The sequence below is a fragment of the Podarcis gaigeae genome, assembly GCF_964106915.1.
Source record: "Podarcis gaigeae genome assembly, chromosome: 6".
NCBI lineage: Eukaryota > Metazoa > Chordata > Lepidosauria > Squamata > Lacertidae > Podarcis > Podarcis gaigeae.
In genome coordinates, this window is record NC_139682.1 from 58,631,884 (window position 1) to 58,657,757 (window position 25,874).

The following is a 25,874-nucleotide window of genomic DNA, read 5'->3' on the forward strand; positions in this document are numbered from 1 at the left end:
GCAGCAAATAAGCTTCTCAATAATACATGAAGTGGCTGAGGAAACCATAATGCAGGATTCAGGAGGCCTTAGTCACTTCATGGCTGCTGGTTGCTACTCTTAGCACCGTATACTGAACAAAATCAGAAAACCATTTCCCAGAGACCAAATAGAATTACTTATGTCATTTAGTTCTTATAAAGAAGTTACCATTCATACACACATTGGGATTCAACCCCAATTTATTCAGATTAGACAGGGTAAAATTTCTATGTCCATGATCTAATGTGGGTCAATTAGAAATCATCACATCAGTAAAACATATTTGTTTACAAATCCCTCCCCCCCAAAAAGTTTAAGTATTGTTGCTCTTACCAGTAAACTAAGGTTTTGAGGAAACTGGCAGTAAAAGTAGGGCAGCTTATGGCTTAGTGGCATCTATAATGTGTCAAGCAAGTGATAAAATGGTAGTTTAAAAATGGGTCAGGAGAGCAAACAAAAAGATAAATGGAAAACGAAGACCACAAATCTTGCAAAGATGCTACGTAGCTCACATAAAAATAGTAGACAATCTAATGAAGAAGCAAGGGCTTTGGTTAAGAGGGGAAACTCTGGGCTTTTACTCAAGACCTCTTAATGTGTATTAGTTACCCTTTAACCATCTGTTGTACTCATAATCAGGATGCTTAGACTGGATTTTCCTCTACTCTTCTAATGCATGCTTATGGATGAAGCAGGAATTCTAATCTGCTATACAGCTGATTCACATTCACATATGAGAAAGCTCCTACACGGAAAACGCTTCCTTCAGATAAATGAGCTGAAACTTGGATGTAGAGCAGCATGTGATCAATGCACTTTTCATTAACTCATAGTAGCCTCCCAGGTAGAGATTTTGTTATACATAAGGAGACCATTGAGCACTGTAATTATGGAACCAGTACATGACACATACACACCCAAAAAATGAAGATTAAATATTTGAAAGTACAAGGGCATGATCAAATGAATGCTGCAATCGAAAAAAGGAAGATCTATTAAAGTGATACACAGCTTCCCATCTTAGTTTCCCAAGATATTTTTACAGATGAGTTTACACATCCATATTACATGATAACAGTGTTAGTGTGGCTTCCATGGTTAAGATAATGCCAAATGAGATATAATTTATAATTTGTAAGAACAGAAGGCTATAATCACAGTTTTGTATGATCCAGCTAGCAGAGCTGACCGCACACACTCTTCTTACTCAAGCAAACAATCAGCACATGAGTGTGTTGTGGCTATATTGAACAGTAAGGACTAAAAAAGAAAATAGGATAAAATTTACCTTTGGCTGTATGTGCTTCTCTTTCTTCCCCACCCCCATGGGCCTGCTTCCTATACTGCACCTACTAAAAACATGATTGCAACATGTACCCACCTCTGCTAAATATTGTGGGCTAAGGCAAAGACATGCAATTTCTAGCCACTAGCTCATTCACAACCAGCTGCCTCATATATACAAGCCCAGTTGAATACAGGAAGCTCTGACTTTTCTGAAATGTAGTCCAGTCTCTTCTCATCTTTTCAAAAGAATTGCTAAACATCTTTGGGAGCAAACAAGAGAGAGAAGAAAGGGGATTGGGCTGAGTTTGACACCGCCTCAAATGTTGTTCCTGCAGCTAGATGCTTTACTCCGCTTTTATGGCTCTATTATCTTCACAATGAACCTTTTTAGAAGACAGGAGCAGGTGAGACATGTGCTCTTTCTGCCTTTGGCAAAAGCTCTAAATTAAGTGGAATATCTCTTGCTATGTCTTCTGCAATGACAAGAAAACTCATGGTGATGGCTATCTCTATGGGGCATCTGGAGTAAGGCTAGTCAACCTAGGGTAGACAACCCAGCAGATGAATCTGTGGACCCCTTCATTTTATCCTTAAAGACACCACATTTATGTTGTCCATACAGAAACACAAAAACATATTAATGTTAGTGACTCCATCTGGGTAAACAACCTAAATTTCTATTTTGGATTGCTACTGCCTGCGTTCCAGAACAATGCTAGTATTTTCTATATAACCAATTAAAATCCCACAATAACGCAAATCAAAGAGGGAAAATTCTTACTACCTTTTAGAGCTTTTTTATTATTGCAAGTTTTTATTATTGCAAAGTTGCAGCAGGTATATCTGTTTCTAGGATTTCACTCAACACTCTTTAAAGTACTTTGTAGAAAGAAAATACAGCCTCAATAAAATTTGTTTTCTATAACAGCATGTTGCCCCATCTTCTTTTAAAAACAACTTCTGTTAATACTTTTTTTCTTATTGTATTTTAAGGCTGCCTTCCAAAAACCATAATATAAACTTTAGATGATGTTACTTCAAACCACTGTCAACTCATCGGTGCAAATTCATTTATTACAAGGCACTGTAGTACAGTACAGCTCTGATGTCTTTGAACATGCCTGTTTTTACTTTTGTGTTGATTCAGCATTTGAAAATTGTTCCTATTGATCTACCTTCTCTGCCAAAATGCATTTGCTTTTGTCACCAAGACAAATAAAAAACCCCCAAGCAAATAAAAAAAGCAACCTGTGAATGTAGTAAGGTGGTTCTCATCTCACAGTCAAAGGGTGCAAAGAAAATCTCCACGGAGATCAAAACCAATTAACCCGCAGTCTTTTCGGTTCTTATGACTTCTCTGAAAGTCAAAACGATTGAATGTACTACATGCAGTTTGAGGAGGAATTCTTCGACGGTTTGGATTTTTGAAAGGACATCACCTTCTTAATACATTTGCTAGGAGTAGCTTGCACTGATTGTGATCAATGTTTTATTCTACACTGGTAGCTGATGAGGGAAGAACAGGCCATATACTTACATTCCCCACAATGCATCATTTTTGCTGCGTCTCAAAACTGGCAGCAAGCGGGCACATCCAATAGTATTACTTCCTTCTCTCATTCATGACGGTGTCACACACAGGCTCTGCGATTCTGAAAAAGAAGCATTTCCCAGGTTCTGAGGACAGAGGTTTCCCAACCAATCCATCATGCTTTGTGTGCTAATGATAGATTCATGCATAAGAGACACCATAAACAGTGCAAGGCAGCAGGCATGAAAAGGAGTGAATCAACTGTCAACGGTTGCGATCTGAAGGACTGCAAGGCTGTGATTAGAATTTTCAATCACAGCTTCCACAATTCATCATGTTATTCAGGAAAGGATGAAGGGCTCTCCTCTCACCCCCCCCTTTTTTTAAAAAAGCACACACCAGAAATCTTCCTTCATTGTTTCTCTCACCCAACCCCCAACCTCAGTATTAGCATAATAAGTTTCTAGGACACGGGATTGGGGGGTGGGGTGGAGAATACAAAACTTGCTGGTTTACATGAGCTTGAGAATGTATTGGCTACTTGTTGTTTGCAGGAATAAAAACCGCTGTAATAATCTCTTTAGGCACACTGATGAATTTTGGCAGAAATCAAGAAGCAAGAGTCTCCCACTTCTCTCCCTTGAGCTTCAGGTCATGTACCACATACATGCAAAATTCCAGCCCAATGACCCTGGGAGGGTAGCATGAGGCATAAAGAAACATATCCTCAGAATCTGCTTACAGTCCTCCCACAGATAATTTTGTTTTACGGTCTTTAAACAAAGTTACACATTATTTTTGACATCTGACCTAATTTATAAGGAGGTATTTAACTTATCAGGCATACTGCAGATAACACAGAATGAGCATATACTTTGCAGTTACAGTAACCAGGATTGTATACATTATATGATTCTGCTGCTCAGCAATGGAGATTGATTTGGGGCACATGTCACATTGCAGTGACATCCACAACCTTTACAAATTGGGCAAGCAATAGCATACCGAAATCCTTGTGCCATCAGAGTCTAAAGAGCAGAACCAGTTTCACGGGTGAGTGGTATTGTAGCACTAGGAAGAACTTTCTGCCAGTAAGAGCTGTTTCACAGTAGAACAGACTCTCTCTGAAGATGGGGAAGGGGAAGTGAGTTGGACTGGACAGCCTACAAGGTTCCGTCCAACTCAATTATTCTACCTGCTCTTTGGGCACGAAGCCTGGAAGTTACATCCACCTACTAGTTGGCTTTTGCCTCAGTGCCTGCTCTTCCTCTTGAAGAAATAGAATCTGCCCAATCTAAGGAACCTAAATTATACTCCTAATTTAAAAGCAATATAGAAAATACACAATTAGTGTATATATGTGAATGTACACAGACAATGACTAAGGGAAGGATGCTATCAGTTGTGTCAGCAGATCACAGTAAAGACATGACTCTTAGACAGACAAAACCTGAGGTCTCGCTCAAGGCAATATTTTTTGACAAATCCCCAGGCTGGATTTTATGACATTCCTGTGGAGTACAAAACACCATGATGCATGGCACACATGTTAAGATTTTTGAAACAACTATTCTTGAGGTAAGCTGACATTACTGTACAATTCATAAGCTGCTAAAACTTTGGAGGCATATTGAGAATTACTTCAACCTGTATTCTTCCTTCAAATCTCATAGCTAATCTCTGCTTTAGTGCCCAAACAAATGTAAAAATAGCCTAGAAATGGAATATCTATTTCTGTTCCCTAGAAAATATCACTTGCAGGAAAAGCATACTACAGATACACAAATCCTCTCCTTTCAAATAATCCTTCAGTCTAATCTTCCAGGGACCTATTTTGATCTTTCCCTTGGCAAGCAACATCCCTCAGCATTTGCTAACTGTTCCAGATCTTTTGAGCAAGAGGTCAGCTGTAATTCTGACAGCTAGCAAGCAAAACATGTGTGGATAACTACAAAGGGGGTTGGATATTAACATATTTTAACCCAGATTGACAGTTGAGTTGGTGAGATTATCATTTCGCTGCTCTGCCATAGGCCCTGATATTTAGTGAACCATTTCAACATTCTGCCAGGGGTGAAAAAGCCATTGTATTTGGCAGCAAACCTCTCTTGTTATTGGGAGGAAAGAGGGGGGAGAGTTCTCACATAGGGCTACTGTAATCAACAGAAATAGAAAACTAATGTAAAGCATGGAAGAAAAAACAGAATTAGAAATCTTAACCAGTATAAACAATTGCTAATTTAAAAAAAAAAGGAAGGAAGGAAGGAACTCACAAACAATTGTTCCTGTGTGGACCCTTTTCAGAGATTTGTGGAGTAGGTTGGGCTTTACTTTCATACCTGCCCAGGCACTTACTGAATATTTTTGCTCAGGCAAGTCAAAAGACGTTAACAAAGTCAGCTGCAGGGGACCATGTATGGACTGGCACCTACTGCTGAAAGAAGATACTAAACCCAATAATAATAATAATAATAATAATAATAATAATAATAATAATAATAATAATTTATTTATACCCCGCCCATCTGGCTGGGTTTCCACAGCCACTCTGGGCAGCTTCCAACAAAATATTAAAATACAATACAAAGCAAAATCTGGCAAAATTCCAAAAAGTGCTCTGAGATTGAGGAAGAAAAATGGAAGCATCTTCCAGAAGGGAAGAGAAGCATTTGAGAAATTGGATAATTTATTTCAGCACAGCAGTAATCCAGCTCTACAGTAGCCACACCAGACTCTCGGAAAAAGCACAAGGTTTCCAATCTGCTCCTCAAAGAAACCTGACAGTTATTGATTATGCATGAAAAAATAGTAACGCTGGCAATGTACACCAACTCCATGGGGCACACAGTTGGGGTTGCTCAACAAACCTCTTCTGATGGGAATAAATTTTGAAACCTCTTGGTCATCCTTACGTTACATATAATCACCACATTAGAAAATAGGTCTTCTGTTGCTTTTAGCAGTTATGATGAAGGTTATATCCCTACATGTTCTCACATGCAAGGCCAAACTACACATGGCATTAAAAATGCCTTTGCAATGTATGGTTTCTTAAAACATTTTACATCAGCTTTAATCATTGCAGCTGGCATAGAGGTAGAATTTAACCCTTTTCTTCCATGCTGTAGTCCTGGGGAAAATCCTTCTTCGGCAGCTGGTATTTGCTTTGAGGAAAAATCTTCTGTTGAGGCCAAAAAGCAGCACAGGAAGCTACCTTAGACCAGGCACCCCCAAACTCAGCCCTCCAGAAGTTTTGGGACTACAACTCCCATCATCCTTAGCTAACAGGACCAGTGGTCAGGGATGATGGGAACTGTAGTCCCAAAACATCTGGAGGGCTGAGTTTGGGGATGCCTGCCTTAGACTAAGTCAGATTTTGGCCCACCTAGCTCAGCATTTCCTACACTGATTGGCAGCTGCTCTCCATGGTTTCAAGGAGTCTCACACAGTCCTCTTTGAATAAGTCAGTGGTTGACCCTGAGGCCATGTGAATGCAAACCATGTGCTGGTGAGGAAGGTTCAAATTTCACCTCCACACCAGTTGCAATCTTCATAAACTAATACCTTTTACCCTCTCAAGTAATGCTATTTTTATTTTTTAAACATTGAGTATTGCATACGAAAATTCACTTGACATCATGTCTCGTTTGGCCAACAAACTCACTGCCTGAAGCGGCTGCTTTGATTCTTCGAGGAAGGAGGGGGCATTCAATTTAGCCAGACTCTAGCAGCCCAGTTTAATCAGAAAAAAAACTAGTAAAAGTGGGTTGGTAAAAATACAATTTCGAGCCAAATTACAAGTCAAATCCTATCGTGTTGTGCTCCCATGAGAGTGTGATAGAGTCTGAACTCTCAATTCCATCCCACTGTGTCATCCAAGTCCTACTACTTCCTTCCACATTTTTAAAGCATCTACTGGAAATTGTCTTGTAAGATAATTATGATTCACTAATTTTATCTATTCACTGATGTTATCTACTGCAGTAGCAGTAGCTGTAGCTGTAGTATTTTCCCAACAAGTATGCATTTCTTAATGATACTAAGATATTAGTGATATTAAAAAAAACAACCCTGAGCTTAACCTCTTCTGATCTTGCACTTGATAGAGAGAATATGTTGAAATAATGGTTACAGCAATAACAGAAGACGGTGGGCAAGACAGGATCTTCAGAGATACAATGAATCACAAATGACCGAATGCTTTCCTAGTCCTGTCAGCTGATTCATAGGAAACAGAATATATAGATTTTGATTCACCATTTTGTTACTGAAAATGCTGTTCCAAATGCAGTTCACAAAGAGGAGAGTGTCTTAAATATATATTTGGCTAGATTGGCATGGCTTTTTGCCAGGTCTGACTAACTGGGCACATTTAATTGACTCTGGCTGATTGGCTTTGATGCATAACTCTTCAAGTTTTTGAATACAGGGTGGAATCCTATTGGTGTCCTCCACTAACAGAAGCCATCTGTCAGCAGAACAGGGAGGAAAGCATATTTTGGAAAATCCCTGCACTACCAGGTGGTGCAAAGGGATGCGGCTGGAGGAGGAAAGTATGCTACCAGTGGGAGGGAACCAAAGAGACTAACACTCTGCTGCTCAAGGGTTCGCAGACATCTGCAAATGGCTTTGTAGACAAAGTGAAATAAAATATCGCAAACTATTTTTTCTCTAAGTATTAAATTTAAAACCATACAAAATGGTATCCAATGGTAGTTATCAGTTCCTACTCAAGACTTCCAAGAATCATTTCCCCTGAAGTAATTGACAGCTTGGATGAGGCCAGAGATAGTCGCCTGGTTCACATGCCAAAGCACACCATAGTGCAAAAGTGTAATTGTGTGGGCTCTGAGGGAGGAGATTTGGGACTCAGCTACATTAATTTAAAAAAAAGCAGTCTGAATGTGTTATAAACATGCAACACCAGTTGGCGCTGTAAAGCACAAAATGTTTCTATGCGGTTTTACACAGCGGTGCATATATATATAAATAAAAAAAATTATGACTTATTTATATCGAGGTTTTTTTCTCTGAGTATATCCACCCCATGTCTGCTTCACTATTCCTGCTTATTTTGCAGCTGTGGTGCACTGAGCAAAGCCATGGCTTGATAGTGTACCATACTGAGCCATGACTTGATTTAATATGAACCAGGGCTCAAGGTTTGTGTCTCCTGAACATGAGCTGCAAATCAAAAAACAAACGCACACAAAAAATGGTTACAGATTGTGCAGAGCTAATCCAGTAAGCCAAGTCAAGCAATGACTTAGCTCAGCACAGTGCAGTAGCAGAATGACTGGGGCAGAGCAAAAGTCACAATCTTCTCCCCACGACCCACCCTCCACACACACACACACACACACACACACACAAACACACACACACACACATCTATGCTAAGCCATGGTTTCACTTGGCATAATGCGTGAACCAGGCTAATGTTAAGCAGTACAAACATCCCTCTATAAACTAGGTACAAGCCTACACAAACAGATGGGAAATAGGCTAGAAAGGCAGACATATTAATCAACCCTGTTGGATTTACAAACATAGCAAAACATGACTTTTAGTAGGGGAGACAATAAGGAACTTTGTCTTTATTCTTGGTCAAAAAGGGGGTCACATCCCTGACCATGAGGTCATTTCCCCCCTTATGTGATACAGTTACCAACAACCACTGACACAACCAGGCAAGTCCTACACTGCCTGATCCAACCTATTAAAAAAAGCCAAACCCATGCTCCAAGGCAACAGAGGTAACAATAAAAATGCTGTCTTCAAAAAATTAATGTATGAATATTAAAGAGTGCTTGCTACCTTTTGTTGCATTTCTTGTGGAGAAAACCCCCATCATCAAAGTGTGGAAAGAGTTCGCCTTGCCTATGTGTCTTGGTAAATGGCTGTAAGACAGTTCATATTGCCAGTTCAATTGATTGTCTGCAGTGTGTAAAAATGGGACAATTTAGACTGTTGTTATTATGCACGATTATTGTGATGTACAGCTCTGACCTTTCTGGATAATATCTTGACTGTTCCCTGCAGCTTACCTGCAAGAAAACAGCCCAACTCATTTTCCCTCAGGTCCCTCCTTAAACAAATAAATCAGTGTGCTCACTGATTGAAATATTTCACTACCCATCAAGTTTGCTCTCTCCTTCCATTCTCTCAGACCAGCCTCCCTGACCTCAGTGTCACAGAGCAGTGATTAAATTTTAATGACATATAGCATCCAGCGGTAAGTCTAAGTGAGTAGTTATGCACAAATAATGCAGTTCTGTATAAAATTCAGCTAAATGGCTGATATGACTTTGTGTATATTTTTAGCACAGCCAGTCAAAGTACTGGCAGTCCCCCTGTCCCCAACTCCTTTAACCTTTTTCTTTTTGCAACCCTCCCAACCTAATTGCAAGACATTAATTTTTGATGTCAGAAGACACTGGGTAGAAATTTGGATCTGACAAAGAAGAGTAAAAACCTTAAAAATCAGAAAAATGCATGTTTATCTTCCTCGTGATTTATGTAGCTAGTGCATCATAGAAGATTTTTTGTTTTTCTTTCTTCAAATTAGATCACAGAATCATAGTAGAGTTGTAAGGCACCCCCAAAGGTCATCAAGTCCAACCCCCTACAGTGCAGAAATCTCAGCTAAAGCATCCATGACAGATGGCCATACAACCTGTATGCATTTCTTCAAATGAAATAAAAATGGAATGCATCAGTGTAATACAAGTCTAATGCAACAACAAGGCAGAGATATTTCAAAAGCATAAGGCTTAGATCCATAGAAAACTACATAAATGCTTCTCAAGGCATATGAATTAATATAGAGACAGAGCAATTTTAATGTAAAGATTACAGGTAGGTTTTGTTAGCATTCTAGATTTTGCTTCAGACATACCCTAAGAGGCACAGGCTATGTGGGCTTAAGGTAAAGGTACCCCTGACCATTAGGTCCAGTTGTGGATGACTCTGGGGTTGTGGTGCTCATCTCGCTCTATAGGCTGAGGGAGCCAGCGTTTGTCCAAAGACAGCTTCTGGGTCATGTGGCCAGCATGACTAAGCTGCTTCTGGCGAACCAGAGCAGTGCACGGAAACACTGTTTACCTTCCTGCTGGAGCGGTACCTATTTATCTACTTGCACTTTGACGTGCTTTCAAACTGCTACGTTGGCAGGAGGAGGGACCGAACAATGGGAGCTCACCCAGTCACGGGGATTTGAACCGCCAACCTTCTGATCGGCAAGTCCTAGGCTCTGTAGTTTAGACCATAGCGCCATCCGCGTCCCTTATGTGGGCTTATATATAATGAAAACAAAACACTGTATGTAATACTCAGCTACCTCCATGTCTTCAGTTAAATCTTCTGCCCACTTCTCGCTTACATGAGTAGCTGTGTTTCATAGGGAAAGTTACACACTCCAAACGAAAATTCTTTGGGCAAGGAGCGGAAAGTCTGGTTTCACATGACCAAGGAAACTAAACACGTCAAACTTATCACCCCCACAGAACTCTTAAACTACTTGGAAGGATATGCTGGAAGGATATGCTTAAGCATGAGGGCTGCCAATCAATATCTGCTATGGAAACCTGCATTTCAGCAGCAGGACCTACATAACCATGTGCAAGACTGAAGCCTGTATGGTCAGAATGTGCCCTTTCCTACAACTCTGAATTGTCTGTGATCATTAGATGAGCCACATAGTCCCTTCCAACCTTTGTAAGTGTGATATTCTTCCTACATTCCCTTCACTCTGAGGATTAAGCAGACCCCTTAACATAGCTCTTATTCCTACTGCGATTTCATTAATAATACACAACTGATAACAAAAACTGTTTTACAAACCATAATTGAAAAATGCATTACACACTGCAGAAGCAATGTTTTTAAAAAAACAACAACAATGCAATGTGACATTTTTGTTTCCCTTAACAGACATCAGGTACACAAACACAAACAGGACATGTCTCTGAAACTCTCCATAACATATAAAAAAACTGATACATATTTAGCTATGGTTTGGGATATCTGCTGGAAGGATAAAATGGGATGGTGGAGATAACCATATATGCCACCTTGAACTCCTTGCAGGAAATACAGGATATAAATTTAATTATGATATATATAAAAGTAAGGAAAGAAAAGAAAAGACAACAATAAGTGTGTAATATATTCTTTGCTTCCAACTTTTATAAACCATTTTCTTTTTCTTTAAGAGTGTTTTGGGGGGAGAGGTGGAATTACTACATACTGATTAAATTTTGATACAGTATTGGAGTTAAATAGAACAGCAGGCTACCAGTTGGCCATTATTATTATTATTATTCATAATAATAATAATAAAATGCAAAGCAGGAAAAATCTTTCAGAAGAGAATTAAACCACTAGTAAGCACTTTAGGAAATCCTACTGCTAGTGTTTTAAAGGGTTTATCCAGCTGAGTTAGTCGATTAGCAGACTGTTAAATCATTGTGGAGATGTGTTTGGAATTATAAACATCCTTGTGTATACTCAGGAAATCTTGGAAGAACACACATAACCTCACTTATCTGTAAGGCCTGCATAATATCAAAATGTTTAGAAAATCAGCTCTTTAATAAACAGAAATTATTTGTAAATCATACACACACACACTTATACAGGGTTATACGGGCACACATTGTGGATTTAAATAGCCATGGTTTATGGATACCAGAAGTTTAATCAAAGGCTATTTCACTGCAATAAAAAACAAATATGATGATAAAAAAATAAATATGATGATATCCTACTACACCCATGGTGAATATAATTTTACACTTGTCATTTTCCTGATACTGTAGGCTGCTTTTCTTCTTTCTAGATTTTCTGTGTTGTGCTTTTCGAAATATGCTGTGACATATAGGGAAAAAATGATAAGAAATGGAAAGACGAAATAGGCTCCATTTACTTTAAGTGGGTAATTTTCTCTTGTGCAAATTTTCCAGGATGCCAACATGAAAATATTTATTTGCAAATACCACTTATGAGGCTATGAAACCATACAGTGGTTCCTCACATACTTTCTCCAGTGACTCTACGTAAACTCCTATTTATTTATTTATTAAAATTTAAACACTATAAAACTAAATAAAATCATATTTGGGTGGAAGAGGTAGATAATATATTCCCAAAAGGCTTATTTTTACACCATTCAGCAACCGTAAGTCATGATGCCAGCAAGAATGAAGCTTTGTCCCATGCTGAAATTAAACCTCCATTCAAATCTATCATCATTACAGTTAGTGATTACAATTTGCAAATCACTAGTTAAAAAGCCAGGTCCATGGGGAATTTTAATTTTACGTCTTGTAGCAAAGTGTGATAATACTAAGAGACCCATGTAAATCTTGAGATTCTGGGAAGATTAGCTTGCATTCATAACAACCCTTGGGCAAGAGATGGTGAAGCAGATGTATGTCTGCAATATTTCGATATTCAGCATCAAGGTTTTAAGCCTTTAAGCCTTAAGGTGCCCCCAAAATAGCAGGTATGAAGAGAACTCAGAACCAAAACAGCACATTGCATAGTGAAAACCATGCCACACACGCCGTCTAAACAATTAACCCACTAATCCGTACATTAACCCAATAAATATCAGGGATCACAATGAACTAAATACCATATACAACCTGGCTTGCAAGGATAGCTCAGTCAGTAGAGTGGTAGAGTGGGTCTGAGCCCCACGTTAGGCAAAAAGATTCTTGCATTGCAGGAGGTTGGACTAGATGACCCTCATGGTCCCTTACAACCCAACAATTTTACGATAGGTAGTGCTGAACGAGAGATGGAACTCTGACAAAAATGCCCTATACAGGTTTTGAAGAACTTGTATGGAAACCGAACAACATGAATGGACACAACCCAAATTTCTTGAGATTCAAGGTTCTTCCTCCCTCCCCGCCCCCCCCAAAGTTTCTTAATTACATTACATTACAAAAGTGAAGAACAGGACGCAAGACTTCATAGGGCATACCTGTTCCACCGGCTTTGCCTTATTGACCTTCCTTTCCTGCCTAATACAAAACTGTAAGCCTGCAGACAAAGCCAGTGCTATTTTTCATTTCTTCACAGCAATGTTAGGTGCTTTATAAATAAACACCATATTTATTCTGGAGTAGCCAATCTACTGCAAAGCATCTATTGAAAATGCCAGGACCTCAAGCATCAGCAGATGACAGAACCAAAGGAAAATTGTTAGCAGGCCTCCTTCAATAAAGAGGCTTTAAAGTTGTGGATGTGATAAATAGCCGCATGCTTACTTTCTCTGCTTCAAACTTGGATTACACCAGGTATCCTTTGTAACTGGCTGCTGTACCGTAAACTTACAAGACGTTGAACTTTTGAACCGTGGCACAATGGCCTGCTCTCAAATGGTTTGCTATCAAAGATTGCATTAGGGTAAAATGCTCCTTTTCTTCAAAAACTGTCAAACAAACTCACTATATATAATTGCTTCACATTCCTCATGGCATGAATAGCAGGGGTCTCACTAGACGGTAATGTTCTATCAGCATTATTATTACACAATCATTCAAACCCTGGAACTCAGCAATTAGGACTTACCATTAGGATTCAATTGGAAACATACACCAAAAGAATAAACTCTAGATTTTAGGGGAACCTACAAACACTGAAGTAAATAATATTGGAGATTTAGACAGCAATTCTCCACACAACTGCATAGGCATAAGTCTCACTTGAATTCAGGGGGGAGGTTTACTTCTGAGAAGACTGAAAGGAGATATGATAGCCATCTTCAAATACCTAAGGGCTGTCTCATGGAAGATGAAGGAAGCTTGTTTTCTCCTGCTCCAGAGGGTAGGACTCAAACCGATGTATCCACGTTACAAGAAAGGAGATTCCAATTAAACATAAGGAAGAACTTTCTTAAAGTAAGAGCCGTTCAACAGTGGAATGGACTCCCTTGAGAGATTGCAGACTTTACTCCCTTGGAGGTTTCAAAGCAGAGGTTGGATGGCCATCTGAAATGGATGCTTTAGTTGAGATTCCTGCATTGCAGGGGTTGGACTAGATGACCCTCAGGGTCCCTTCCAGCTCTACGATTCTATGATTCTATATACGTCTATCATTGTGCACACGTATTGGTAGATTTTTTTGTCCCCAACCTGCCTTCCTTTACAATCAGCTGCCATGATTGTATTGCAGTGGACTCACTCCATGCCTGGGAAAGCTTAAGGCCAATTGTGGTTTTATGGTCTTCCTAATCACCATCTTAGTTTTCCACAAATGCAAAAGCTCCATCACTGAGGGACGCTGTGGGTAATAATAATAAAAAAGCAAAAAAAACACAAAAAACCCTAAACCAACAATTATGGTAGCTTCCCCAATAACATTGGAGCTGCTTTAAAAAACAAAAACAACAAAAGCAAAAAACAAAAACAATTTAACGGAAAGGTAGGATTTCCAGGGCATTGCATTTTGGAGAAACTAAGATGACTGTTGGTAGCCAGAACAGCTGCCTCAGTAGCCATTACAATGGGCAGTGGGCTGTGACCACTCTTGAAAGACCTGTTTTACTGGTGTGGTGCTAATTATGTAGCTTGGGAAAATACAAGCTAATTTTACATCGCAACATGTCACACTGATGTAAGAAGCACCCAGCTCACAACTCTCTCCACGTCTACAGTTTCACCACCAACACACTCTTGGGAGCTGGAAAACAAGGAAAATAAAAAGTGAAGAAATACAGTTGTTAGTGCCAAACCCTAAGTCATTGCCTAATTTCCAGTTTCGTAGAAAGCCATGAGAGTTATTGCCAGGGGGAAACTAATATTAAAAAAATGTGCACCTGAAATAAGGATTCACATTTGGATTTTGAATACATTTGCATGAAGTTTTCTTTCACCTTAGTGTGAAAGACAGTGGTACCTCGGGTTACAGATGCTTCAGGTTACAGACCCCACTAACCCAGAAATAGTACCTCGGGTTAAGAACTTTACTTCAGGATTACTACAGAAATTGCATGGTGGCGGTGCGGCGGCAGTGGGAGGCCCCATTAGCTAAAGTGGTACCTCAGGTCAAGAACAGTTTCAGATTAAGAACAGACCTCCAAAATGAATTAAGTTCTTAACCTGAAGTACCACTGTACATGTTTTTCTCACTGCATGTATCAATAATTTTCATATCACAAATATGTGGTAATTTGGCACTCAAAAATATGTTTATGACATTAATGTTTCATTTACAATCATTCCAGAACTGCCTCAAACTTTATATCTTGAATGTTCTATCCTTAATAAAGCTATCATTGGAGATGTAATTTATCATTCGTGAAGACTAAGATTAATCAATGAACTGGAGGTTAACCTATCAGACAACATCAACCCAACATACTGAAATGAATATCGCTACTCAAAAGGAAGCTCCTCATGTAATTCAGTTCATTTGATTTTCAGGTGATAATATCTTGCTAGGAAGAAAGAGATCAGAAAAATAAGACTTTTCTGCAGCATGTTAAAATTTGTGCTTTGTAATTTACCAAAAGGAAGAAAATGAATCATGTGGAATCATTCCATACTTATTATAGAACTAGAACTAAAGACAACATTTTCTTTCGAAACTGTCGCACCTATAAAGCAAATATCACTAAACACATTCACCTACCTGATTTAGAGGGTTGTGCACTAACTAGCCTCGACCAAATCCTGAATCCTCAACCAAAATGGCTCAGTTTGGGTCAACCCAAGATTTCTTGACAGCTTTTTCTTTGTAGCCCCCCTTGATTTCTTGAGGCCATCCCTTTTGCACATAGAAGTTCCTAGTTTTTTGAAAATGCTAGCTTGGAGTCTAAGGCTATACATCTTTATGTGATTCTGACTTGAACTGTTTGCAAGCACAGGAGCGAAGCTATGCAGTACAATCCTATGCATGTCTATTCAGAAATAAGCCTCATCAACTTTAATGACACCTACTCCTACCTAAGTGTTCACTGGACTGCAGCCTCAATGCATTCGAAAGCAATTCATTTTCAACTTAAAAACCAAGGATGCAGCCTTGCAACAACAAACATGGAAAGACCAAGAGAAAAGAACACAAGGAGCTGGAAATGTGTGCAGCATTTCTATACAGGCACAAGATACATTAGGTCTCCATTTGTTTAGAATGTTTGAGATTCGAAGATATAAGAATATGTACAGTGAGGGGAGGGAGAGTATTTGATCCCCTGCTAAATTTGCCCATTTGCCCTCTGAGGAAGAAATGACCAGTCCATAATTTTAATGGTAGGTTTATTGTAGCTGTGAGAGACAGAATAACAACAGGAAAAACCCCAGAAACCCAGAAGACAAAAGTCAGAGATTGATGTGCATTATAATGAGTGAAATAAATATTTGATCCCTTTGCAAAAGATGACTTAGTACTTGGTGGCAAAACCCTTGTTGGCAATTGCAGAGGTCAGATGTTTCTTGTAGGTGGCCACCAGGTTTGCACACATCACAGACAGTATTTTGTCCCACTCCTCTTTGCAGATCCTCTCCAAATCAGTAAGATTTCAAGGCTGATGTGTAGCTACTCGAACCTTCAGCTCCCTCCACAGATTTTCAATGGGATTAAGGTTTGGAGACTGACTAGGCCACTACAGGACCTTAAAGTGCTTCTTCCTTTGTTGCCTTGGCTGTGTGTTTTGGGTCATTGTCATGCTGGAATATCCATCCTTGACCCATCTTCTGGGTTTCTGGGGGTTTTCCTGTTGTTATTCTGTCTCTCACAGCTACAATAAATCTACCATTAAAATTATGGACTGGTCATTTCTTCATCAGAGGGCAAACAGGCAAATTTAGCAGGGGATCAAATACTTTTCTCCCTCACTGTATGTGCAGAAGAATCATACCATATTTCATTGACGCATTAAACTCCCTATATGAGTGCAAAATATTTGTCAAAAATCAAAGACCTAACAGATGTTTAACCTATCCCATGCACTGAGATAGAGAAAGGATATTGGTTTTGTGTGTGTTGTGTCTGTCACCACATCGGGCTGCCTTTGACTTCCTTTTTGGCATGTGGCTCTCTTGTTTTGTGGCAGGTTGTACTTTATGAAGAAAAGAAACCTTGCACTGTTGCTGTAAGTAATACAACGATCCCTTTAAAATATTACAGTATGTAATCCTCTGCAAGTTAACTACATGCCGAGTGAAGAAGAATCGCTTTTGATCGTTCCAAATTTATCTGGCACTAATTAGAGCTTAATAAAAAGGGGGGAAATGCAGGCAGCAATTAATTCCCAGGTGCACTAACAAGGTACAGGAAAGTAGGATTCTTGCATGACATTGCCAGTGTCATTGTAAAACAGGAAATGACTAGCTGAAAATCCACCAGAAAATGAGGGTGACACTCTCACTGAAGAAAAGTCATCCATGCTACATTTTCCACAACGAAAAGGGAGGGAAATAGATTCTGGAAAGGTCCCTAATTTCATGGTTTGGCAGATGCATAGTTAGGACACAATATGAAGTCATGCCTATCAGGTGAATCTCATTTTGCAGTGAAGTATTAATCTGCTATTAATACACTTTATACCTCATAGTTTGAAGGAGAATAATGGCATACATGGAAGATGTCAGGATTCAGCCCCAGCTGCACACTGGAGCAAGGACAGGAAGAAAGGATATAATTTAACTGCATATTTTATTTTGTAAAAGTGAACTGAAAATTGAAATATTAATAAAATATTTGCCACAATGGCTGTTGATGAACTAAACAGCAGTTCGCTTTTATAAAGACAAGGTGGCTCACATTAAAGTTTAAAAGGAAGTGTGGGTTTTTCATTAATTACCCTGATGCTAGATTGCATTAAAGGCACAGCTGAAAGCTTAAAGGGGGGAAAACACAAGGTACTAACTTGCCCCAAATCATACCTAAATATTATTATTATTATTATTATTATTATTATTATACCTTTCAATTGGCTGGAAATAAAATCATATGTCCATTACAAGTGATCTGTTTCTAATTGGTACAAAAGCCAATTCCAATTACTTCATAGTAGCTCTATTAATATATGGGACTACTTGGAATCAAGAAGGCTGTGGTTTTGATTTTTACTGAAATCTGGGTAATGGCAACTGGCATGTAGATTGGTCTTCTAGGTATGTTCTTTTGACTGTCATTTATTCCAAGTAGAACTTGAAGGACATTTTGCATATGACATTGAATAGCCTTATTATCTTGCTAAGTACCATAAGTAAAGCCACAAATCATCAACTTTAAATGTGTATTAACACTTCTGCTGCTGGCTTTGCTTTCCAAGTGTGATCACATTTCTCAAATAATGTTTATTTTGCCACAGACATTTCTAAAACTATAATTGACTGATGGTATATATTCATATTTAATCTTAGAAGTAAACTAGAAAGGCTTCCTACAGGTCTCTCAAAACCGTAGCTTACTGCAGAAAAGAGGAAATGTCTAGCATTGCTATTTAATTACTTGCTGAAATAACATGCAACCTCTTGCTGTTTTTAATGTGATGTACTTTTCTTCAACTGTATTTAACAATATATTGAATAACCCTTATTACCCTAAGCAAATTATTTTTTTCATACAAACCTGTACTGCAGAAAATGAAAAAAGTTTAATTGTCTATGTTCACCTTTTAAGGAAATTCCATAACTGTGTGGCAGTTTTCTACAACTTTAAAAAACACACACGTGGTTTATCATGGTTTCAAAAATTACTGTGTCCCTAAAGTACAGCAGGCGCTTAAAAAGAAATACCACTGGTTTCCATCGATAATGCTCATCAAATTTCAGTTTAAATGTGACACTGACATGTTGAAAACACTTATGTTTGAAGATAAACGAAATTATAAAATCCTGATTAAAAACAAAAAACTCCTGGCACAGAAAAGAGAATGGAAATGCCTAATAGATGCATCCAGAGAGAGAGACTCGGCCACCTTCTGGAGAATGGTAGCGAATGGAGTGCGATCTACCTCCTCAGAAGTGGAATATACTATACCTGCAGGGACTTGGGAGGTATTTTTCCAATCATTATATTCAGCTCTGCCTTTGACACAGCCACTAACACAGTGTGCGGCAGGTGATGAGTGGCCTCCGGTGTCGGTTGCGGAGGTCAGGAGGCTTATTCAGGCACTCAAATACAGAAAAGCCCCGGGAGCAGATAATATCTCCCCTGAGCTTCTCAAAGCCAATATTGACTGGTGGGCCCCAGTCCTTGCCACCCTATTCACCAGCATAGATCAAACAGCAATAATACCAGAGGACTGGGGATTGGCAATCATCGTTCCCATATTCAAGAAAGGCTGTAAACTTGATCCAGCCAATTACAGACCAATCAGTCTCTTAAGCATTATTAGCAAACTTTACGCAACTCACTTACGTGAAAAGTTTGCGGACTGGCTGGAATGGGAGCACATCCTTAAGGAAGCCCAGGCTGGTTTCAGGGCACATAGATCAACTTTAGACCAAGGACTGGTATTGCAACATCTAGTGGAGAAATACACCTCAAAGAAAGGAGGCTCCCTCTATGTAGCCTTTATAGATTTCAAATCAGCTTTTGATTTGATACCCCGGCACAGACTTTGGGAAAAATTAAGTGCCACAAACATCGACAGACGTCTTTTGCTTCTTATCCGTAGACTACATGAAAATACTCGGATCCGTGTTAGATGTGACCGTTATGGGAACCTATCAAAGGAAATCCAAAGTTTCCATGGTGTCAAGCAAGGCTGTGTTCTTGCCCCTATTCTATTTAATTTCTACATAAACTCCTTAGTCAGAAAGATGGAGGATGCAAGTACTCATCCCCCAAACCTAAATAATATACCAATCCCAGTCCTTTTGTACGCAGATGATGCGGCACTTATTTCCTTCTCTTGTGTGGGTCTAAGAAAACTTTTACAAGCTCTTACAGAGTATTGCGAAGCTGAACACCTAAAAATAAATTACACTAAATCAAAAATTATGGTGTTCTCCAAGAGAAAACTCCGACATAAATGGAAAATTAATAACCAACCTATTGAGCAAGTAACATCCTTTAGATATCTTGGAATAATCTTTGATGAGAAGGGATCCTGGTGCCATCAGATTAAGAATTCCATTGCAAATGCGCAAAGATCTTCCAGAGCTATCATAAGATTCTTCTATAGAAAAGGAGGTCAATATGTTCCTACTGCCTCCCAGGTCTTTGTCGCAAAAATACTTCCACAACTGATGTATGGCACCCAGATATTTAATTGTCAAAAACTCAAGTCCCTGGAATCTGTACAAACTAAATTTTACCGCTCCCTACTAGGGTTACCTACCTGTGTTTCCAACACAGCCATTAGGCTGGAGGTAGGTCAACTCCCTATCAATGCCAGGATATGGATCCTGAAGATTCACTTCTGGCTAAAACTCATATTTTTCCCAGTGGGAGTGGCTCCATTGACTCTATTAGACCCGTTCCAGTCTAAATGGAGATTGCTGCTCTATGAAAAATTGAAGGGCCTGGGGCTTTCCCCACAAGAACTTATAGCCTCAGGTTTTGAAAAGGCTAAAAGGATGGTGAGCCAGCGAATAGGAGATGTAGAGCTTCAGGACCATATGAGCAAGATAGATAAATACCCAGCCATCCAAGATTATGGAAAAGGGTTCAATCTAACACCATATTTGCTGGATTTACAAATCGCAAAATACAGGCGGGCGTTTACCCTTACCAGATTTGATGTACTGCCATCTGCCTTACTAAAGGGCAGATACGTGGGCAAACCCTATGCTGAACGAGTCTGCCCATGTGGTCTGAAAGAGGTGGAAACGGCTTCACATGTGTTGCTACACTGCGACCTCTATGGGGATATCAGGTCACTGTTTATTTCCCCTATCGTTCAGAAATTTCCAGGTCGACCTGAATCTCAGCGGCTGAAAATCCTACTAGGAGATAAAAACCCAGAAGTAACACTGAAAGTGGCCAAATTTTCTGCGGCTGCGATCAAGCGGAGGGCATTAGCTGTAAAAAAGTAAAAGACTTGACCCCTGGACAAGCCCCCTCATTTTTTAAGTCTATACATACATTGTAGTGCGTGTGTGCGTGTGTGCGTGTGTGTGTGTGTGTGTGTGTGTGCATATGTGTATTGCTTTTATGTATAATTTTACAATTTTTAATTGACACCATTACTCCCCTTGTAAACTATCGTTGTTGTTTTTTCTGGTCTATGACCGTAATAAATTAATTCATTCATTCATTCATAACTGTGTGGCAGTTTTCTACAACTTTAAAAAACACACACGTGGTTTATCATGGTTTCAAAAATTACTGTGTCCCTAAAGTACAGCAGGCGCTTAAAAAGAAATACCACTGGTTTCCATCGATAATGCTCATCAAATTTCAGTTTAAATGTGACACTGACATGTTGAAAACACTTATGTGGGTAGGTGTTTTACAGAATTTCTCTGTCATTTAGCTGCTATCCAACATGAGCTTCCTTGGTTTGTCAGCTTTCAACCTCCCTCCCAATGAAGCCTTTCTTTTTTCTTCTTTCTGCTAACAGCATATATAGAGCCCATCCTGTATGAAAGACTTGTAGAAAGGCTTTATCTCATTCCTTCTGTCCACTAGTGACTTCCTAATTCCCTGCCTCTGCTAAGCCTCTATTCTTCATGTTGTGCCTCATCCACATAACCTACCCATAGTCCTGTTTCTAAGCCAATGGCATGAACTCACTTTAGCCATTCTGCCTCTGGGGTCTCCATTCTCTAGCTTTCTTACCTTATGGGTTTTCTTCCATTCAGCCTCCAACAACTACACAGTTCTGTTCCCAAACCTCATGTAAAGAGCCAAATAAATGATAATAATTTTATTATTTATATGCCTCCAATATGACTGGGTTGCCACAGCCACTTCTACTTCCATCACAGAAAATAATCACTGTGTGGTACAACACCACAGGACAAGCCATATATGTGATCAGCTCCCTAGTTTTTGCCCAGTTGCAACCACACCAACAACAACGTACTTCCACATGGATTGTAGAGATCTCAGAGGCCCTGTTGTAAGTGTGCACAGAGGAAAAAATAATTTTCTGCAGAGTTGCATTGGGTCCTGTTTCAACATGTGACTCAAATGTTGACAGGCTTTCAACATCTGGTTAGTTTTGCTTCAGTGTGGCTTGTTCTACTTGCTTATTATATATAGCATTGGAATTGTTTGCTGTTAACAAGATTGATTCATTCAAATTGTATTTTAGGACTGTATCTATGTTTACTCCATTGTGAGCCTTTCTGAGCATTACTGTAGAAGAGCAGGATGCAAATGATAAAGTCAACCCCTCTTGCAACAGTGTGCCTAAAATTTCTCCAGCTATATGAAGAGCCACTCAATAAGATAGTTTGCCACCTGCAGCTGTGCCACACAGACAAGAAGTCTTGATAGAAAACAACCTTTATGTGGAGTAGTTTGAAGCATAAGAACGACTGGCATACAAACAATTTCCAAATATGAGGTGGGTCCATACAAATAAGATTATATAGTATGAAGTGGTATTTTTTTTTAAAGAAAACATCTTGCACAAACTTTCTATTTGAAGGGAAAAGAAAGCTATTATTTTCCAGTGAGACAGAGAAGGCAGGGAGCAGGACACTGTGGTTATAGAAAGGCGCTGAGGCTGGGACTGCTCTGACACTGGAGGGAATGGGGAGGGGAAAGGGAAGGCAGCCAGGCGGCGGATGCCAACGCTCCTCAGCTTCTTGCCACCTCCAGCAAGCGCTGTGTTGCTCCTCAATACATGTAGAAATGATGACACACACACACATTGTGATTCACAATACATTGCCAGGTCAAATATTATGAAATCGCTATCACAATGTGGCCTTCGAAATCGCTATCACAATGTGGCCTGTACCAATTCATCGCCCATCCCTACCCCATGATGCTTAACCATCTTCTACATGAAGCCACTAGTAGGTTTGGGCTGCAGTACCATCAGTGTGCTGACAACACTCAGCTCCTTTCCTTTCTATTCTCAGATCCCAGGGAAACTGTTGAAATCCTAAACAGGTGATTAGAAGCATTTTCGGGATGGATGGATGCTATCAAGCAAGCTGATGTTGAATCCAAGTTGTGGGTGGAGATTCCCAGCTCTGGAAAGACCAAGTATGCAGTCAGGAGCACAGTGGGTTCAGCACTGATGGAAGAAGAGTGCTTTCTACTAGCTTTGGCTGCTACAACAAATGAACCCCTATCTGGACAGGGCTGACCTTGCCACAGCGATCCATGCTCTGGTTCTGTCAATACTGTAATTTGATCTATGTCAGACTGCCTTTAAAATGGTTCAGAAACTTCAGCTGGTCAAAGTCCTATTGAGGGTGAGGCAGTCACATCTGTGACACCTTTACTATTTCAACTGTATTGGTTACTGGTGCGCTTCCAAGCCCAATTTAAAGTGCTGTTTTTTTATATTTAAAGCCCTAACTGTTTTGGACCGATTTATTAGACCACCTGCCCTCAAAACATTCTGCGTGTGCTCTAATATCTGCTTTGGAGGCTCACCTGGTGTGTCCACCCACTTAAGTTGGTAAGAGTTGTGGTCATAAAGGAGAGATGCTTCTCTGCTACAGCCCCATAGTTATGGCATTCCTTTCCTTTGGACCTGCATCAAACTTATGCATTGCATGATTTTTGAAAGGCCTTGAAGACACCGCCTGCAAATTGGTCTTCCAGGCAATATGTTTTAATAGCTAGGTGATTGACTGATTGTTGTTGTTTTCTGACTCTGTGGCTACATTTTCTTATGTGGAGTGTCGTCAAGTTGTAGTTTTAAGTTCTGATAGTTTGTATTATTGTTCTTTTCTCTTTCTATTGTTTTTATTGTGAGCCACTTTGGATGAGCATCTGGTCAGCAAAGTGTCCTAAACATATTTAAAAATTAACAAACAAACAAATGTAATCAGAGCAGTATTATTTCTTTGAACTGTGGTTACATAATTTATTTAACTTTTTTCTATAGCAATTTCAATTATTACTTGAAAGGGTATATGTTTTGCTATGTTGGCTGCTGGAGTATTGTTGTTTTATTATCCCCTTATAAATATATTGGAATATTTGTGCTGTAAGGGTTTATTGATTTAATGGTTATAAATTCTGTATTGCTTATTAGTTGAAGTGTTTGTGGGACAGCCTTCTCATATGTTTAGTAGAAATTTATTGATAATTATTGTAGAATTTTTATTGTTAGGTATTTTTTCATGTGGTTTGACTGCTTGTGGCTAAAAAGTGTGAGAAACGTATTTGTGCTCTTCATATTCCATAGTTCATTTGAGTAAAGCCAGCACTTTCAAATGCACATATTTAAAATCTTCATGAAAGAGTTGAAGATTCTCTTATCTTAGTTTGCTGGTAAAATCTTCGCTGCACTATATTTTTAGATTGGCATATACTGTGCAAAAATAGTCAACTATCATGAGATTTGTCTTCCTACAGAAAAAAAAGATGAGAGGGCAATTCTAGAACCACTTACAAAATTATAATCCCATTCATTTCTGAGGGACTGCAGCAGAATACAGTGAAGTGGTACTTGGATCGCTCTTGAGGTATTACTGCCAGCATTACTATATGAATGACCGTCTGAGACAAAACAAAGGAAACACAGATTTAAGCAATAAAAGATTTCTTCATAACCAGCAAATAGCAAAATTGAAAAATCAATAGCAATTTGGCAACATTTGTGCATGTGAAGACTGATCAGGTTTAAACAATCCTGCACAGTCAGAATTACTCTTCTGTCTGTGAGAAGGGACTGCATAGGACCTTCAGAAATAAACTCAGCAAACGCCATGCCTTCCTCAGTAGATATGTGACTGCTATTTCTTGCCTCTATAATTCCCCTTCACACCACTATAAAACAAGAGAGTGATTACTCTCAAGTCATAAAGGATCTCGAGGAGACACTGCCATTCAGAGCAGACAGCATTGGGCTACATGGAACCATGATCACACCTGCACAAGTTAGTGTCATAGGTTGATGTGATTATCCACAAACCAAATTCCTTTTTGTTTATCACTTTTTCCTCTACAAAATACACATAAATAATGGAGTTCCTTTAAGGTAAAGGTAAAGGTACCCCTGCCCGTACGGGCCAGTCTTGACAGACTCTGGGGTTGTGCGCCCATCTCACTTAAGAGGCCAGGGGCCAGCGCTGTCCGAAGACACTTCCGGGTCACGTGGCCAGCGTGACATTGCTGCTCTGGCGAGCCAGAGCCGCACACGGAAACGCCGTTTACCTTCCCGCTAGAAAGCGGTCCCTATTTATCTACTTGCACCCGGAGGTGCTTTCGAACTGCTAGGTTGGCAGGCGCTGGGACTGAGCAGCGGGAGCGCACCCCGCCACAGGGATTCGAACCGCCGACCTTTCGATCGGCAAGCCCTAGGCGCTGAGGCTTTTACCCACAGCGCCACCTGCGTCCCGGAGTTCCTTTAGTCCAACATAAATTAGGCAAATGATACCCTTGTTAAATAAATTTATGAAACAGCAGTGAAAGTTAAAGAGCTCCTGATGTGGAATGCCTTCAATTCACCAAACTTGAACTTTTCACACAAGACCTTCCTGGAAGATCTTCCCCAAGATAGTAGACAAAGCATTTTGCTTCTCCAGTCTATTGTTTTTGAGCCATCTGGCAACACAAAAACATGAAACTAGGTATTCCTGTGCTCATTATTTTTATCATAATTTAAAACAAAAGGTTTTGCTCTATGAAAACTTTAATAACTTTGCCACTCCACTGCAAAAGCAAAAGCCATTCAGTCTTACACAGCCAAGCCAAAGGAAGAGCAACTTTTTATATATATTTTACCAGCAGCACACCAAGTCTGGACAGCAAAAGCACAGAGGCAGGGATTGTTGGTCGCTTCATTTTAAAACTCCCTGTCTCTGGAGTACATCCTGTTCTAGTCCAATACCCCTTCCAAAAGTACTCATATAGAACAATCCTAAACACTGCTTTTCACACCAGCCAGCACAGAAGATGGGGTGTGAGGTGGTTTCTTCTTTTTGCTGAGCCAGCT

General features: G+C 39.6%; 1 protein-coding gene across 7 annotated transcripts in view; it reads right to left on the reverse strand.

Moving 5' to 3' along the window:
• Positions 1 to 25,874, reverse strand: part of DAB1 (DAB adaptor protein 1) — a 654,787-nt gene that overhangs the window by 169,056 nt on the left and 459,857 nt on the right. For 5 of the 7 annotated variants that reach the window (XM_083742749.1, XM_083742751.1, XM_083742752.1 and 2 more), the window contains one exon: positions 2,846 to 2,960. The exons of the other annotated variants lie outside the window; for them this stretch is intronic. The gene's annotated coding sequence lies outside the window, so the exon portion shown is untranslated. The remainder of the gene's footprint in view (positions 1 to 2,845; positions 2,961 to 25,874) is intronic. 7 annotated transcript variants of the gene reach the window in all.